This window comes from Aquarana catesbeiana, linkage group LG06, assembly GCF_042186555.1.
Source record: "Aquarana catesbeiana isolate 2022-GZ linkage group LG06, ASM4218655v1, whole genome shotgun sequence".
NCBI lineage: Eukaryota > Metazoa > Chordata > Amphibia > Anura > Ranidae > Aquarana > Aquarana catesbeiana.
The window spans coordinates 43,176,291-43,193,456 of record NC_133329.1 but is presented as its reverse complement, the minus strand read 5'-3'; positions in this window follow the sequence as shown (position 1 = coordinate 43,193,456).

Genomic DNA, 17,166 nt, shown 5'->3' with positions numbered 1-17,166 from the left:
AGCTACTCGGCGCTTCAGAAAACGTCCCAAGGCGGGCTAAACGCCCGCAAATGCAGCGCCACGTCTGCAATGTTGTGATTGCATAGACGTGGCGCTTCCTATAAGTGCACTGTGTCCGGCGTCGCACTGTATCCGGCGTCCGAACACAGTGCACTTAAGGACCTTTTTTTTTCTTTTTTTTTTTTTTTTAAAGGGCCAGTAGTAAAAAAAAATTTTTTTTTTTTTTTTTACTTTTTTTTTTTTGCTGCCTGGAGGGGGGGGGGGGACGGCGCCCAGGCGCCCCCTATGGACGGGCCGCCACTGGTCCAGGGAGAACCCACAGTCCAAGGGAACATTCCAGGGTGAGCCAAGGCCAGAGTAGCCAGGGACCACTGGGCAGATGATTCCAAATCTGCGGTGGACCCCTGGGAAAATCCTACAACCTGTGTATATGACCTGTAAGCCCAAGGATCAGTAGCCAATAGGAATGCATTTTGAAGGCAAGCCACGTCTTCTTCATCAGCCTTCATACCGGAGCCATCAGTAAAGCCTGGAAGTGATCTGATGTGGCTGTTTGCTGGGCAGGAAGGGATTGAACCCCAACACATTGAATTCTTGTGACATCAGATTAGTACAGATTTGTTGTCATTGTGTGAGAGATATCTGATGGAGAAGAGTTTTTCTTACAGATCAGGAATGTCAGGACTCCTATTACTGATATGAAAGGTTTATTACTCACTGGACAGCACTGGGAGCTAATCAGATGTGCTGCCTATATATATGATAACAATGAACATGCTGATAGGAGGAGATAGCAAAGTAAGCAGAAAGATGACCCTATTAGTCTACTGCTGATCATTTACTGTTGGAGAAGAGGGGAAGGAAAGAGGCGCCAATCAGGCTATGGTGTAGCACAGTTTACTATAAAAATATATAAAGACATTACAAAATGCACTCACAAAGTTTGTGGGGGTGACAGGGTAAGGACAGCGGAGGATGTGCTGTCTGGGATGGCCCAGGGGGGAGCAGCTGCCAACACTCTGGGAGGGACCGGTGGTCCAGGGAGAACCCACAGTCCAAGGGAACATTCCAGGGTGAGCCAAGGCCAGAGTAGCCAGGGACCACTGGGCAGATGATTCCAAATCTGCGGTGGACCCCTGGGAAGATCCTACAACCTGTGTATATGACCTGTAAGCCCAAGGATCAGTAGCCAATAGGAATGCATTTTGAAGGCAAGCCACGTCTTCTTCATCAGCCTTCATACCGGAGCCATCAGTAAAGCCTGGAAGTGATCTGATGTGGCTGTTTGCTGGGCAGGAAGTAGATTGAGTGAGGGCAAGATGGACCCCACTCAGCTCTATTCCCTTGGAGGACCGGAGTGACCTCTGACATCACTTCTGGTTCTCAGGCATAAACAAATATTTTTTTTTAAGTCAAAATGTCAAAATATTTTTTTTCTTTTGCTTGCAAAGGTTATAGATTTGGGGTCTTGACCCCAGATCTCTCAATAAAGATGACCTGTCATGTCTATTTCTGTTACAAGAAAGAGTCTGTGATCACTGTGTGCCTTGGACACAGCACATCACAGATTAGGGTAAAGGGCCAATCACAGCGGCCCTTTACCATGTGATCAGCTGTCTCCAACCACAGCTGTCACAATGTAAACAGACTTGCCAGTTATCAACTGGGAGGGCACAGTGAGTACATTGTTTACACTGATAGTCAGTGCAGCCCCATCAGTGCAACTTATCAGTGCAGCCCCATCAGTGCAACTTATCAGTGCTGCCTCATCAGTGCAACTTATCAGTGCTGCCTCATCATTGCAGCCCACCAGTGTCTATCAGTAAAGAATAAAAATTACTTATTTGCAAAATTTATAACAAACTATGAAAAACCTTTTTTCTTTAAAAAATGTCTGTCCTTTTTCATTTATTTTGAAACCTAAATAAAAACTCAGTGGTAATTAAATAAAACCAAAAGAAAGCTCTTTCTCAAACAAAAAAAAAATATATAAAAATGTAATTTGGGTACAGAGTTGTATGACAAAGTAATTGTCATTTAAAATGTGACAGCGTTGAAAGCTGAAAATTGGCCTGGGCAGGAAGGGGTTAAAGGGCCTTCCATTGAAGAGGTTAATGTGCCTTTATATAGTTTGTTTGGGCCAATCTGGTCCCAACTATTTCCTGCACTAACAGGAGTGATTGCTGGGTGCGCTCTATGAACTGTATCCTCAGCTACATATACAGCGCTGTGTTCCGGTAGCGGGACGAGAACTTCCCATCTCACTCCTGGAACACAATAGAGTTGGACTGGGAACTGCTCATCCATTCATAGGAAACTTTGTATTCTATGAATGAATAAAAAGCTTCCTCTGATTGGTGGGCAGGAGATATCATGATCGTTACCTCAGTCAATCAGAGGAAGCCTTGTATTCATTCATCTATATTTGTCTGTTTTCCTGGAGTATCTTTAATATCTTTATAGAATAAAGCCCCTTGTGTCCATTGTCTTATGTTCTGTGTATTTGTGAATGTTCTCAGGATCTCTTTTCTAGTAATCATGGAGCACATGCTGCTCTAAGGCTGCTTTCACACTGGAGCGGGCGAGCATTGATGGTAAAGTGCCACTAGTTTTAGTGGCGCTTTACCGTCATATTAGCGCTGCTATTCGGTCGATAGCGGGGCAGTTTTAACCCCCGCTAGCGGCCGATGAAGGGGTTAATACCGCCCGTGTACCGCCGCTGCCGAAACGCTTTGCGAGTGATTCAGCAGCGGTGCTCATTCATTTCAAGGGGCAGGAGCGGTGGAGGAGCCGTGCATACATCACTCCTTCACCGCTCCAAAGATGCTGCTTCCAGGAGTTTTTTCATTGTCCTGCCAGCGCATCGCCTCAGTGTGAAAGCACCCAGACTTTCACCTTGAGACTGCAGGGGAGCCATTTTTCAGGTGCTTTACAGGCGCTATTTTTAGCCCGAAAGTGTGAAAGCGGTCTTATATCTTAGGCCCCATATACACTATTAGATTTTCTGCAGATTTTTGTCTTCAGATTTACCAAAATTATATAATATGAGGTCAAACCTTAAGAGTTTCAATTTGTATCCAATCAGGCAGGCCCTTGCACTACATGGTTTTGGTAAATCTGAAGACAAAAATCTGCAGAAAATCTAATAGTGTGTATGGGGGCCTTATTCTTCAATTCAATGTATTCCCATCCAATTCACATCCTGAGATCAATATTAGATGACATATTCAGTAAATGGAGCTCTTCTATTTCTTCCCCATTTCTTCCCCATTTTCCATGTATATTATTTATTCTACTTTCTGTTGGTGAGAATGTTTTATACATTTATCTCTTTCTTTTTCTTTTTCCTCAGATCTAATTGCTGCAGCTCAAAGTAAGTTGTCCATGTACTGGACTTTATTTTTCCCTTATAAATCTCCTCTCCAGTATTTCTGGGACTCTAATGCCCCGTACACACGGTCGGACTTTGTTCGGACATTCCGACAACAAAATCCTAGGATTTTTTCCGACGGATGTTGGCTCAAACTTGTTTTGCCTACACACGGTCGCACAAAGTTGTCGGAATTTCCGATCGACAACCACGCGGTCACGTACACCACGTACGACGAGACTAGAAAAGGCCGGTTCAGAACCAAGCGCGGCACCCTTTGGGCTCCTTTTGCTAATCTCGCGTTAGTAAAAGTTTGGTGAGAGATGATTCGCGCTTTTTCAGACTCGTGGCTTTCAGATCGTTTTCTGCCGTTCAGTTTGTGCTTGTGGGTTTGTATCTGCTCTTCAGTGCGTGCAAGCAAGTTTCGCGTGACTTTAGTCACTGTATTCTTGTTCGTTCGTTACTGGTTTTCAGGTCGCTCTTCACAGGCCTTGCTGTTCTTCAGTGCGTTCTGTTACTTCGTTCTGAGCAGCCGACCGTTTTCTAGCCATGTTTCGTATGCGTACTCCTCGTAGAGTTCGTGCTGTGCGGGGGCTTGGTGTTGGAGTCCTGACCTTGACACAAGTCCAGTCCATGAACAGGGTGGGGAGGAGTTCATGGACCAAGAATTGGTTGCTTCAGCGTGACCAGTTCTGTCATATGCCTTTGCTCCGTGAGATCCGTGAGAATAATCCTGATGATTTCAGGAACTTTCTCCGGATGACGGACCCCGTGTTTCACTGTTTGTTGGCTTCGCTGACCCCCTATATCAGCAGGCAGGATACCTGCATGAGGCAAGCCATCACTCCGGAGCAGAGGTTGGTCGCTACCTTGCGGTATTTGGCCACAGGGAGAAGCCTGCAGGACCTCAAGTTCTCGACAGGCATCTCCCCCCAGGCTCTGGGGATCATTATCCCAGAGACCTGTTCTGCCATCATTCAGGTCCTGCAGAAGGAGTATATGAAGGTAAGATTTTTATCCTTTAATATCACATTTTATTGTATTGAATGTTTGCTAATATATTGTATTTCTTTCCTCATTCCCTAATGACCATGATTGGAATATGCTGTGAATGTCCCCTTTGCCCTCATGCATGCTGTTTTTTTATGTAATTATTATTTTAGGTCCTTCATACATATTTGCCCTTCAATAACCTCTCCAGCATGGTGTCTGTCTCCTGGCCCTATATTCACCTCATGTAGTCACTTAACAATGTATTTTATCAGCTCCATAGTAGTGCTTTACCCCAAACACCCCCTAAAATGTTTGGAAATGTTATTTTTGATTTAAATTCTGGCAGAGTGCCAGAGGCTTTTTTTTGTGGTGTCCCCAAATTTTTTGTAACCCTCCCTCCCCCAACTGCTAAGTCAGCTGATCCCAATTCTCTATCCTCTATCATCTATCTGCTGACTTTGCCAAACCCATACACACTATACCCATCTCTTTAGTGCTCAGATTTATGGATGAATTCCCCAAAGCATGTAGTGCAAGGGCCTGCCTGTATACTTTCCAATGGTACTGTTTAAAGTTCTTGTATCCTATTATTATCTTGATAGGTAATAGCAGAATGTTCAAATGTGCTCAAATGTGTACAATGTGTATTTATATCTTTGTATTATGACACTTCTTACCTGTCCAGTGGTCTGCCAATAGTGTAACTAAGGAGGGGCTGTTCCAAGTAATACCCATTATTTAGGCATTCATCTCTAAATGAAGTGAAGAGGGTTACCTGTCCAAGAGTTCCCCCCCTATAATGTTAGAAATGGCCCATGAGAGGGGGGGAAGGGGGAATATGATAGGTGTACCTTATACTTTGTTGTTGTTAAATTTCCCTTAATAAATGCTATCTGGAGGTTGCCCCATAATGTTTGTGTCTAATCTGCTTGCCATGTTTCTGTGAAAAAATAGTAATGTTGTTTTTTCCTCAACAGTTTCCTTCCACGCCACAGGAATGGCAGACTGTGGCCTCCCACTTTGCCCAGCGGTGGGACTTTCCTAACTGCGGAGGGGCAATTGATGGGAAACACGTCCACATCGTCCCACCACCCAACTCTGGGTCGTACTATTATAATTACAAGGGGTTTAATAGTATTGTGATGTTGGCAGTGGTGTCGGCTAATTACGAGTTCTTGCATGTGGACGTGGGGAAGAATGGCCGGATGTCCGATGGTGGAGTGATCGCCCAGACGGAGTTCTACAGGCATCTCCAGAATGGCAGCTTGGACTTGCCACCTCCAAAGGACAATGTTGAAGGTCTCCCATTTGTGTTCGTTGCTGATGAAGCGTTTGCACTGGGGGACCACCTGATGCGGCCATTCCCAATGAGGACCCTCACCCCGGAACAGAGTGTTTTTAATTACTGGCTGGCCAGAGCCCGAAGAGTGGTGGAGAACACATTTGGAATCCTGGCCAGCTGGTTCCGATTATTTCTGACACCCATCCATATGGCGGAGTATAAACTGAACCATATAATACTTGCCTGCTGTGTTCTCCATAATTTTTTACGCAAACATTCAGCCAACTATGCTGGCTCAGTTGGGCCTGAGGCCGGAATCCCAAATCCATCAACACTGACGGCGCTTGAAAGTGGCCGTCCTGGCTTGCCCTCCCTGAATGCCCGTGATGTCCGGTTACGATACCTGGAGTTCTTTGCGGGTAGGGGGGCTATCAATATGCCAGACAATCTGTGACACCTTTTTCAAATAAAAAACAACCAAAAGAAATTCTTTGTGGACATTTACTGCTTGTGTTTGTTTTAGCTGACCCTGACAGAAATGTGTTGAGTGCAGAAAATGGCGTGATTGGGTAACCTTATAAAAACAGTGTTGGCTGGTACTTCCTAAATGCAAAAACACATTTCACTACAAGTGCACTTGCAACTGCACTGAACCTGCACTTGTAGTGCAAAGTGTATTTTCCCTTAGGAAATAACCCCCATTTTTGCATAAAACAGCAATTACATCACCCCAAAAGTGTTGTAGTGTTGAGACAATAATCCACACATTCTTGAGTGAGGCACTTTTTTATACCTGCACAATCACATGTGCATTTACGAAAGGTTTTTAAAACAAACCAACATGTTTGTTGTATAACAATTTTTGCAGTAGCATTATCAAAACTCGAAATATCCATTTCAGATAAAACAGGCCTGTGTAAAACCAACAAGAAAGCCAAAAAACTTGAACTTACAAAGTTCACATATGGTAAAACCTGAAGGCTATATCAGACATCAGTATTTAGGAACTGGGTTTGATATAGCGTTCAGATGGGGGGAAATCACCCCTGGAAAAGCCAAATTTGGAAGATGCACACCAATTTACGAATGTCAACATGTGCTATCTGCCATCAGGGGGGGATCAAGGGATGTGTTTTGGGGGAGCAAGCCCTTCCTCAATGCTACTTTATTATTGAGTAAGGGGTTGCACCCCCAAAACGCGTCCATTGATCTCCCGTGATGGCAGATAGCACATGTTGGCACACTGTGTGCATCCTCCAAATTTGGCTTTTCTAAACATTTTAAAAATTTTTGTAAGATTGGACCACAATAAAACAGGTGATTTTGTGGGGTTTAATTTCGCCCCAAAACATCAATGATGTTATTATTTTTTTTAATAACATCACTGATTTGTTGCTGGATGTTTTGCAATTGGAGATTACACCCCATGATCTCCCCGATCAGGATCTGGGCACTTTCTGAAGTAAAGCGTTCAGGATCCCTCACATCACGATCACCTAAAAAGAGATAAAGAACAAAAAAAGTCTCAAAAATCTGCCACCATCCATCTCGTTTACCTGAGTCTGTGGTCGCAGACACTCACCTGTTGTGGTGCCAATCTCCACCACGTCTTCTTCTTCCTCCTGCTCAGCTTCTTGTGTTGGTATTTCCCCTTCTTCCAGAGGTGGGGGGTCTCTGGTCTCCTCGGATGAGGGGTGTCCTCCGAGTCTTTTCTCCCCTATGTAAAACAAAAATGGTATACTTAGCACACAGATATTTGATGGCAGAACTACAAATAGGAAACATTGCTTGGAAGTGGGGTACAATTGTCAATTTTAGCCGAGTTCCAAGATGTATATTTTTTTTATTGCCCTTTGTCAAGCTGCAATACTTTACCTGTTTGGTACAAGCTTCACAGATGGAGACCCCCCCTATAGTATACACTGGAGCACCTGTGTGCCCCCCTTAATAAAAATGGTGTTCTTGTGTCCCACACTAGTGCTCCAGTGTCCAGATGTGAAAACAGCTGCTCAGTGTCCTCTCCTTACACAGAATCTAGTTGTCATTTCATTCTAGTAACAAACCCATCTACACAAACAAATATTTGGCATCCAAGTAGGCCCCAAAAAATGTGTGAAAATGCATATGGCCTAAACAATGGTGTTCTAGAGGCCGAAATAAAAATGTTTGATACGAACAAATAATGGGTCCATGAACATTAAAGTTGCCCTTTTAAACGTTACAATAATAAAAGCATATGGAGCAGAATGAACGTAATAAAGACAGAAAGAATAGGAACACAGCACAACTACTTACTTTTTTGCAGCACTCTCCGGATCTTTCGGTACTGCTCTGGCTCTCTCAACTTCAGGTCCGACCACCGCTTCCTGAGCTGATCTTTAGATCTTCGTACCCCGAAATTCCTCTCCAGACTCCGGACCACTTTACCAATGATTTTGGCCTTTCGGATGTTGGGGTGGGGGTAAGGCCCATATTTTCCGTCATAGTCGGACTTCCTCATGATGTCTACCATCTCCAACATCTCCCCAAATGACATATTTGTGGCCTTAAAACGTCTCCTTCTGGATCGGGATGTGCCTGGATCCGGGCTTTCCTCCTCCTCCTCCTCGTTGCTAGAATTAGCATGCACCTGCTGTAACTCTGCCATCATGCTCTTCACCCACTGCGCCGAACGAAAAGGGGCGGGGAATAGACTAGAAAGAACGTCAGGGGCGGGCGGAGTTACACGCATGCGCAGTGTGTATAAAGCGTAACGCGTGCGTATTACGTACGATCTGTGAGCGGAGGAAGGAGCATTGCACGCGCCGATCGTAAGAACGAAGGTAAGAGACAAACTTGTGCCTATACTGCTTCTAGATTGAGGCCTATATTGTAACAAGATTAGGAGAGTTTTGTCTGACATTAGGCTTTGTCTTGTGTTGTGTCTTGCAGTGAACATGGATATCTTATTAAAAGATACTGACTTCATGTCATTATTCCTCGAGATGCTAAGGGAGCTGCCCTGTCTGTGGGAGATTACCCACCCCCATTTCAAGAACCAAGCAAAGAGGAAGGCAGCACTGGAGCAATTGTGTGAAATTGTGAAGCAGGTGATCCCCACGGCAGACATCAACTATTTAAATCAATTAATTGGTGGCCTGAGGAGCACATATCTGAGGGAGCGCCAGAAAGTCCTGGATTCGCAGAGATCCGGAGCAGCAGATGACATCTATGTCCCCAGGATGTTGTACTACGACAGGCTGCACTTTCTGGCAGGCCAGACTGAACCCGGGTCCTCCCTCTCAAGTCTTCCTTCCACGCTTCCTTCCCATCCGGCTGAGGCTTCTGATGCCCAACCTGGGCCTTCCAGGTGATATGTGGAGGAGCCCAGATTGAGCCAGGTATAGCATTCCTCTAAATATTTCTGCTTGTCAATCAATGATGTTAACTAGATGTTAGTTGGGAGTACTAATTTATGATTGTGATTGATGATGCAAAAACTAAAACCATGTCCCTTTTTCATACACAGGGAAGTCTCAGCCAGGAGGTGGCCGGGCCTAGCCGGCTGGCTGATATCAAGGTCCCTCCACCCCCCCTGAAAACAGAAAGTGGCAGTAGGAGGAGTACCCTAGAGGAGGCTGCTATCAGATTCTTTTGGAGGGCTACAGAGGTCCTGGGAGCACCCCACACCATGCAGGAGAACATTGCTGCATTCATAGCATATAAAATGCAGAGGATGGAGGAGGGCCAAAAAGTAATGTTCAAAATCAAAAAAGGAGCAGCGCTGTAAGAATGAATAACTTAAGGGTTGACCTATAAGTGAACAAAATATTAAAGTGAAAATGCCTTAATAGGTGATGATACAAATTAACATGTAAATTTGGACATTGATCACATAAAGGTTAGTCCCAAAACAACAAACAAGAGAGACAGTCCAAATATAAGTCCATACAGATGAATGAGATGATGTGGGGAGATAGAGGTACCAATCCCGGTTGACAGATAGGAGTGCAATTGGATAAATGAGACCTTCACCGCACCAATGTGGCAGATTGATAAAAATTGCGCGCTTACCAGAAGGCAAGCTAATATGAGCTTGCGACCTTAACCCGGTCGGGGCCTTTTGTGGATTGAAACAGCAACGCACCACTTCAGCTTATGGATGGGTACACTGTCCGTCAGATCCCAGGAAACATTCAATTGGGGAGATATTCCCTCCAGCTAAGGGTTGTTCTCAAGGGGGTATTCAAAGGAAAAGAAAGGGCAACATAGTGTAATCCTGCTTAATGGTTTATTAAAAAGTAGGTTAAAATCACACTTACATTTGGTAGGTCGAATAAGAGCAAAAAATAGCCGGCCAGCTAAGAGCGAACACCCGTCCGAGACGGAATCTGCAGCACGTCAGCACGCCCGACGTACGTTTCGTCACACTCTGACATCGTCTGGGGCACGGGCGACGCACTGACGTGTCGCACATAAATAGTAAACAACATAACCAAGCCTCGTGATGAAACAGGAACTGGAAATCACCCTGCGCTCCACTAGATAAAGCGGATGGTATAAAAACGCCATCTTAAAAGAGGGATTACAAATATGAAATCAGTGTAAGTTACTACTGCGGGACCCCCGGATATGCAAAAACCAATGCAAAGACATTTAATTGTCAAGGTCTCACATACATTAATGCATAACATTTCAAATTAAAACTAATATCAAATGAAGGAATACCAGAAATTCCTTCAATTATACAGGAAAATGAAATCCCATACGAAAACTATAAATTAAATAAAGAATAAATTATAAATAAAAAATATATATGTGAGTGCCAAAATTAATTGAATTCAAAGAAAAATTTCCGCCGAAAGCGTATTTAATAGTGCACTCGTCCATATTCGGTTGGGTAAGGGTAGGGCATAAATAAGACAAAACGTCACACCCAATCAAGCAGATATTAAACAAAGTGAATAAACTAGGGAAGAGGAAGGTGATTTCGTCCCCCATATGGGAAAACCTTTACTATAGCATAATAAATCCAACACAGGTTATAAAGGGAAATACATCACATACAAATAACTATAGACTTACCACACCTCAAGAGTCCTGATTAAAATTCAAATGATGGGGCACATACCCCATTGCTAAAGTATCTTAATATAACCTATGGAGCATGTGTCCAACCTAGGACTAGATGGATAATCAATGGCCTCTCATACATTATAAATAGGTTCCTGAGAGCATCTCAGGAACCTAAGTAAAGGTTCACCCAGTGAATGGAAAAACATTTTTTTTATATTAATGATATTTATTTTATGAGTTGTCAATGAAGGCATTGGTATCAACATCCACATTGAGCCCATGTGGAACGTAGCACTTGATTTTATGTATCCAGAGCATCTCGAGCTTAGAGATGCTCCTGATCAGAGAACTACCCCTCCAGTGGGGCCGATACCTGTCAATACCCAAAAACAAAGTCTTAGAAGGATCCTTATTATGGGTGGTTAGATAATGCTTTGAGACAGAATGTTTCGGGAAGCCATTTATGATGTTGGTAATATGTTCATTTATGTGAACGGAGAGGGGTCGTCTAGTCCTGCCCACATACTGCAAACCACACGGGCATTGCAGCATGTAGACGACCCCCTCCGTTCCACAAGTGATAAAGGGTTTGATGTCGTGCTCCTCATGAGTACTAAAGGAGGTAAATCTCTGGGTACGTCTAGAGGGCGCAGAATTCAACTTACAGACACGACATCTACCACATTTATAGTACCCCTTCAAATTATCAAACAGACCTTGTATGCTCCTAACAGGGGGATCGAGAACGTTAGGGGCTAGTCTATTTCTGAGGGACAATGCTCCCCTAAAGATCACTTGAGGTTTCTCTGGGATCACAGCTCTCAGAACAGGATCATTGCACAATATGTGCCAATGCCTATTGAGCAAGCTTTTGATATTATTGTGCTGTATTGAATAGGTTGTAACGAAGGGGAGAGTCACAGAGTTCTCTTTAGGGAGTACCCTCTCGCTTAATAGCTGTTTTCTGTCGATATCCTTGACAGCATGCAAGGTTTGGGTTAGAGACTCCTTATTGTAGCCTTTTTCTACAAAGCGATTCATCAAGACACCGGCCTGTTCTAAGAACTGAAAATCGTCAGTGCAATTGCGTTTAAGTCACATAAATTGACTCTTGGGTACAGACCGGAGCCATGATCTGTGGTGACAACTGTTTAAAGGAATATATGAGTTGCGGTCTGTTTTTTTTAAAAATGTGGAACGCAACTCATATATTCCTTTAAACAGTTGTCACCACAGATCATGGCTCCGGTCTGTACCCAAGAGTCAATTTATGCGACTTAAACGCAATTGCACTGACGATTTTCAGTTCTTGGAACAGGCCGGTGTCTTGATGAATCGCTTTGTAGAAAAAGGCTACAATAAGGAGTCTCTAACCCAAACCTTGCATGCTGTCAAGGATATCGACAGAAAACAGCTATTAAGCGAGAGGGTACTCCCTAAAGAGAATTCTGTGACTCTCCCCTTCGTTACAACCTATTCAATACAGCACAATAATATCAAAAGCTTGCTCAATAGGCATTGGCACATATTGTGCAATGATCCTGTTCTGAGAGCTGTGATCCCAGAGAAACCTCAAGTGATCTTTAGGGGAGCATTGTCCCTCAGAAATAGACTAGCCCCTAACGTTCTCGATTCCCCTGTTAGGAGCATACAAGGTCTGTTTGATAATTTGAAGGGGTACTAAAAATGTGGTAGATGTCGTGTCTGTAAGTTGAATTCTGCGCCCTCTAGACGTACCCAGAGATTTACCTCCTTTAGTACTCATGAGGAGCACGACATCAAACCCTTTATCACTTGTGGAACGGAGGGGGTCGTCTACATGCTGCAATGCCCATGTGGTTTGCAGTATGTGGGCAGGACTAGACGACCCCTCTACGTTCGCATAAATGAACATATTACCAACATCATAAATGGCTTCCCGAAACATTCTGTCTCAAAGCATTATCTAACCACCCATAATAAGGATCCTTCTAAGACTTTGTTTTTGGGTATTGACAGGTATCGGCCCCACTGGAGGGGTAGTTCTCTGATCAGGAGCATCTCTAAGCTCGAGATGCTCTGGATACATAAAATCAAGTGCTACGTTCCACATGGGCTCAATGTGGACGTTGATACCAATGCCTTCATTGACAACTCATAAAATAAATATCATTAATATAAAAAAAAATTTTTCCATTCACTGGGTGAACCTTTACTTAGGTTCCTGAGATGCTCTCAGGAACCTATTTATAATGTATGAGAGGCCATTGATTATCCATCTAGTCCTATGTTGGACACATGCTCCATAGGTTATATTAAGATACTTTAGCAATGGGGTATGTGCCCCATCATTTGAATTTTAATCAGGACTCTTGAGGTGTGGTAAGTCTATAGTTATTTGTATGTGATGTATTTCCCTTTATAACCTGTGTTGGATTTATTATGCCATAGTAAAGGTTTTCCCATATGGGGGACGAAATCACCTTCCTCTTCCCTAGTTTATTCACTTTGTTTAATATCTGCTTGATTGGGTGTGACGTTTTGTCTTATTTATGCCCTACCCTTACCCAACCGAATATGGACGAGTGCACTATTAAATACGCTTTCGGCGGAAATTTTTCTTTGAATTCAATTAATTTTGGCACTCACATATATATTTTTTATTTATAATTTATTCTTTATTTAATTTATAGTTTTCGTATGGGATTTCATTTTCCTGTATAATTGAAGGAATTTCTGGTATTCCTTCATTTGATATTAGTTTTAATTTGAAATGTTATGCATTAATGTATGTGAGACCTTGACAATTAAATGTCTTTGCATTGGTTTTTGCATATCCGGGGGTCCCGCAGTAGTAACTTACACTGATTTCATATTTGCAATCCCTCTTTTAAGATGGCGTTTTTATACCATCCGCTTTATCTAGTGGAGCGCAGGGTGATTTCCAGTTCCGGTCTCATCACGAGGCTTGGTTATGTTGTTTACTATTTATGTGCGACACGTCAGTGCGTCGCCCATGCCCCAGACGACGTCAGAGTGTGACGAAACGTACGTCGGGCGTGCTGACGTGCTGCAGATTCCGTCTCGGACGGGTGTTCGCTCTTAGCTGGCCGGCTATTTTTTCCTCTTATTCGACCTGCCAAATGTAAGTGTGATTTTAACCTACTTTTTAATAAACCATTAAGCAGGATTACACTATGTTGCCCTTTCTTTTCCTTTGAATACCCCCTTGAGAACAACCCTTAGCTGGAGGGAATATCTCCCCAATTGAATGTTTCCTGGGATCTGACGGACAGTGTACCCATCCATAAGCTGAAGTGGTGCGTTGCTGTTTCAATCCACAAAAGGCCCCGACCGGGTTAAGGTCGCAAGCTCATATTAGCTTGCCTTCTGGTAAGCGCGCAATTTTTATCAATCTGCCACATTGGTGCGGTGAAGGTCTCATTTATCCAATTGCACTCCTATCTGTCAACCGGGATTGGTACCTCTATCTCTCCACATCATCTCATTCATCTGTATGGACTTATATTTGGACTGTCTCTCTTGTTTGTTGTTTTGGGACTAACCTTTATGTGATCAATGTCCAAATTTACATGTTAATTTGTATCATCACCTATTAAGGCATTTTCACTTTAATATTTTGTTCACTTATAGGTCAACCCTTAAGTTATTCATTCTTACAGCGCTGCTCCTTTTTTGATTTTGAATATTTTAGTGTGTGTATCCCACTTTTAGCGGCTGCTCTAGTGTCATTTATTGATTATATTTATTTATATTTCTTTTATGCTTTGTTTTTGATTTTTGAGGGGTTTGTTCATTTAAATTCTACATTTGTTTGCACATGTAGCGCGGTAGTCCTTTCTATTCCAAAAAGTAAGGTGTCAGGCCCTCATATCGGAGGCTCTGGAGAAAGGTATGAGGGGCCAAATTACACCTCAAACACACCTTCGCGATGGTCCTCCTCCTCCTTCTCCTCCAGGTCCTCCCAGTCCTCCTCCTCCTCCAGGTCCTACTCCTCCTCCTGCAGGTCCTCCTCCTCATCCTCCCTCTCCTCCAGGTCCTTCCAGTTCTCCTCCAGGTCCTACTCCTCCTCCTGCCACATCTCCAACTGCACAGCCACAGCCGGGAAGGAAGCGTAAAAGGAAGACCAGAGAGTGAGGACCCTGGATCCAGTCTGGTCGGCCAAAAAATGCAGCCTCTTGTGGTACCACAGCCTGGGGACACAGATGTCATCTGCTGCTTTCCAGATCTCTGCGAATCCCGGACCAGACTGCCCTCCCTTACATATGGACTCCTCAGGCCACCAATTTTGATGTTGAAGAATTGATGTCTGCCGTGGGGGTCCCAGGCTTCGCTAATTTCTCATGTTTCTCCAGTGTTGCCTTCCTCTTTGTTTGGTTCTGATCCCTTAATAAAGGATTTTTGTTTTGAATTATACTCTCCTATGTGTTTTACTTCAAAAATGACAGTTTGTTTGTGAGGATTCAGGTACATTTCAAATATACAATGTGAAATGAAGAAGGGACACCAACAACAAACAATCTCCTAGAGATTAAATAATAAAAGATATCAATGGTGTTGGGGTAACTTGACACACAAAACACACGCAAAAATATTCTGGAGTAAAAATAAAAATAACATTGAACAAAGATCAGCCTTGGAAAAAATCCAAACATTAAAGAAAAAAAAAGGCTTAAAATACAAAAAAAAAAAACATAAAAAATATAAAACTGTCAGATGTGACAACTAATAACAATATATTGAGGGAATCCCACTAAAAAAACACAAATAAAAGTTTGTGAGAAGTGTGTGTGAATATGAGCAGCAAAACTACTTAATTCTTGTCACATTATAAAGAAGAAGAGAGTGCGCTGTATTTAACCATTTTTAACATTGCAGCGTGACGAAAGTGCTGTATCCGTTGCGAACGCTAAGTTTACCAGAACGAGCTGTCCCGTGTCGTAATTTCTTCTGAGCATGCGTGGCACTTTGTGCGTCGGAACAGGCCACACGCGGTCGGAATTGACGCGATCGGATTTTGTTGTTGGAAAATTTTATCTCCTGCTGTCCAACTTTGTGTGTCGGAAAATCCGATGGAAAATGTCCGATGGCGCCCACACACGGTCGGAATTTCCGGCAACACGCTCCAATCGGACATTGTCCATCGGAAAATCCGACCGTGTGTACGGGGCATAATGACCATCTTTCCATCATAACTGGACACAATGATCAATAAATGGAGCTCTCATGTTCCTCCACTGTCTCTGGAAGATGTGAATGTTGTAGTGGAGGAATTCCCTCCTTCCATTATATCTGTACCTGATAGATACAAATAAGGGATTGAACCCGAACACATCGAATTCTTGTGACATCAGATTAGTACAGATTTGTTGTCATTGTGTGAGAGATATCTGATGGAGAAGAGTTTTCCTTACAAATCAGGAATGTCAGGACTCCTATTACTGAGATGAAAGGTTTATTACTCACTGGACAGCACTGGGAGCCAATCAGATGTGCTGCCTATATATATGATAACAATGAACATGCTGATAGAAGGAGATAGCAAAGTAAGCAGAAAGATGACCCCATTAGTCTACTGCTGATCATTTACTGTTGGAGAAGAGGGGAAGGAAAGAGGCGCCAATCAGGCTATAGTGTAGCACAGTTTATTATAAAAATATATAAAGACATTACAAAATGCTCTCACAAAGTTTGTGGGGGTGACAGGGTAAGGACAGCGGAGGATGTGCTGTCTGGGATGGCCCAGGGGGGAGCAGCTGCCAGCACTCTGGGAGGGACCGGTGGTCCAGGGAGAACCCACAGTCCAAGGGAACATTCCAGGGTGAGCCAAGGCCAGAGTAGCCAGGGACCACTGGGCAGATGATTCCAAATCTGCGGTGGACCCCTGGGAAGATCCTACAACCTGTGTATATGACCTGTAAGCCCAAGGATCAGTAGCCAATAGGAATGCATTTTGAAGGCAAGCCACGTCTTCTTCATCAGCCTTCATACCGGAGCCATCAGTAAAGCCTGGAAGTGATCTGATGTGGCTGTTTGCTGGGCAGGAAGTAGATTGAGTGAGGGCAAGATGGACCCCACTCAGCTCTATTCCCTTGGAGGACCGGAGTGACCTCTGACATCACTTCTGGTTCTCAGGCATAAACAAATATTTTTTTTAAGTCAAAATGTCAAAATATTTTTTTTCTTTTGCTTGCAAAGGTTATAGATTTGGGGTCTTGACCCCAGATCTCTCAATAAAGATGACCTGTCATGTCTATTTCTGTTACAAGAAAGAGTCTGTGATCACTGTGTGCCTTGGACACAGCACATCACAGATTAGGGTAAAGGGCCAATCACAGCGGCCCTTTACCATGTGATCAGCTGTCTCCAACCACAGCTGTCACAATGTAAACAGACTTGCCAGTTATCAACTGGGAGGGCACAGTGAGTACATTGTTTACACTGATAGTCAGTGCAGCCCCATCAG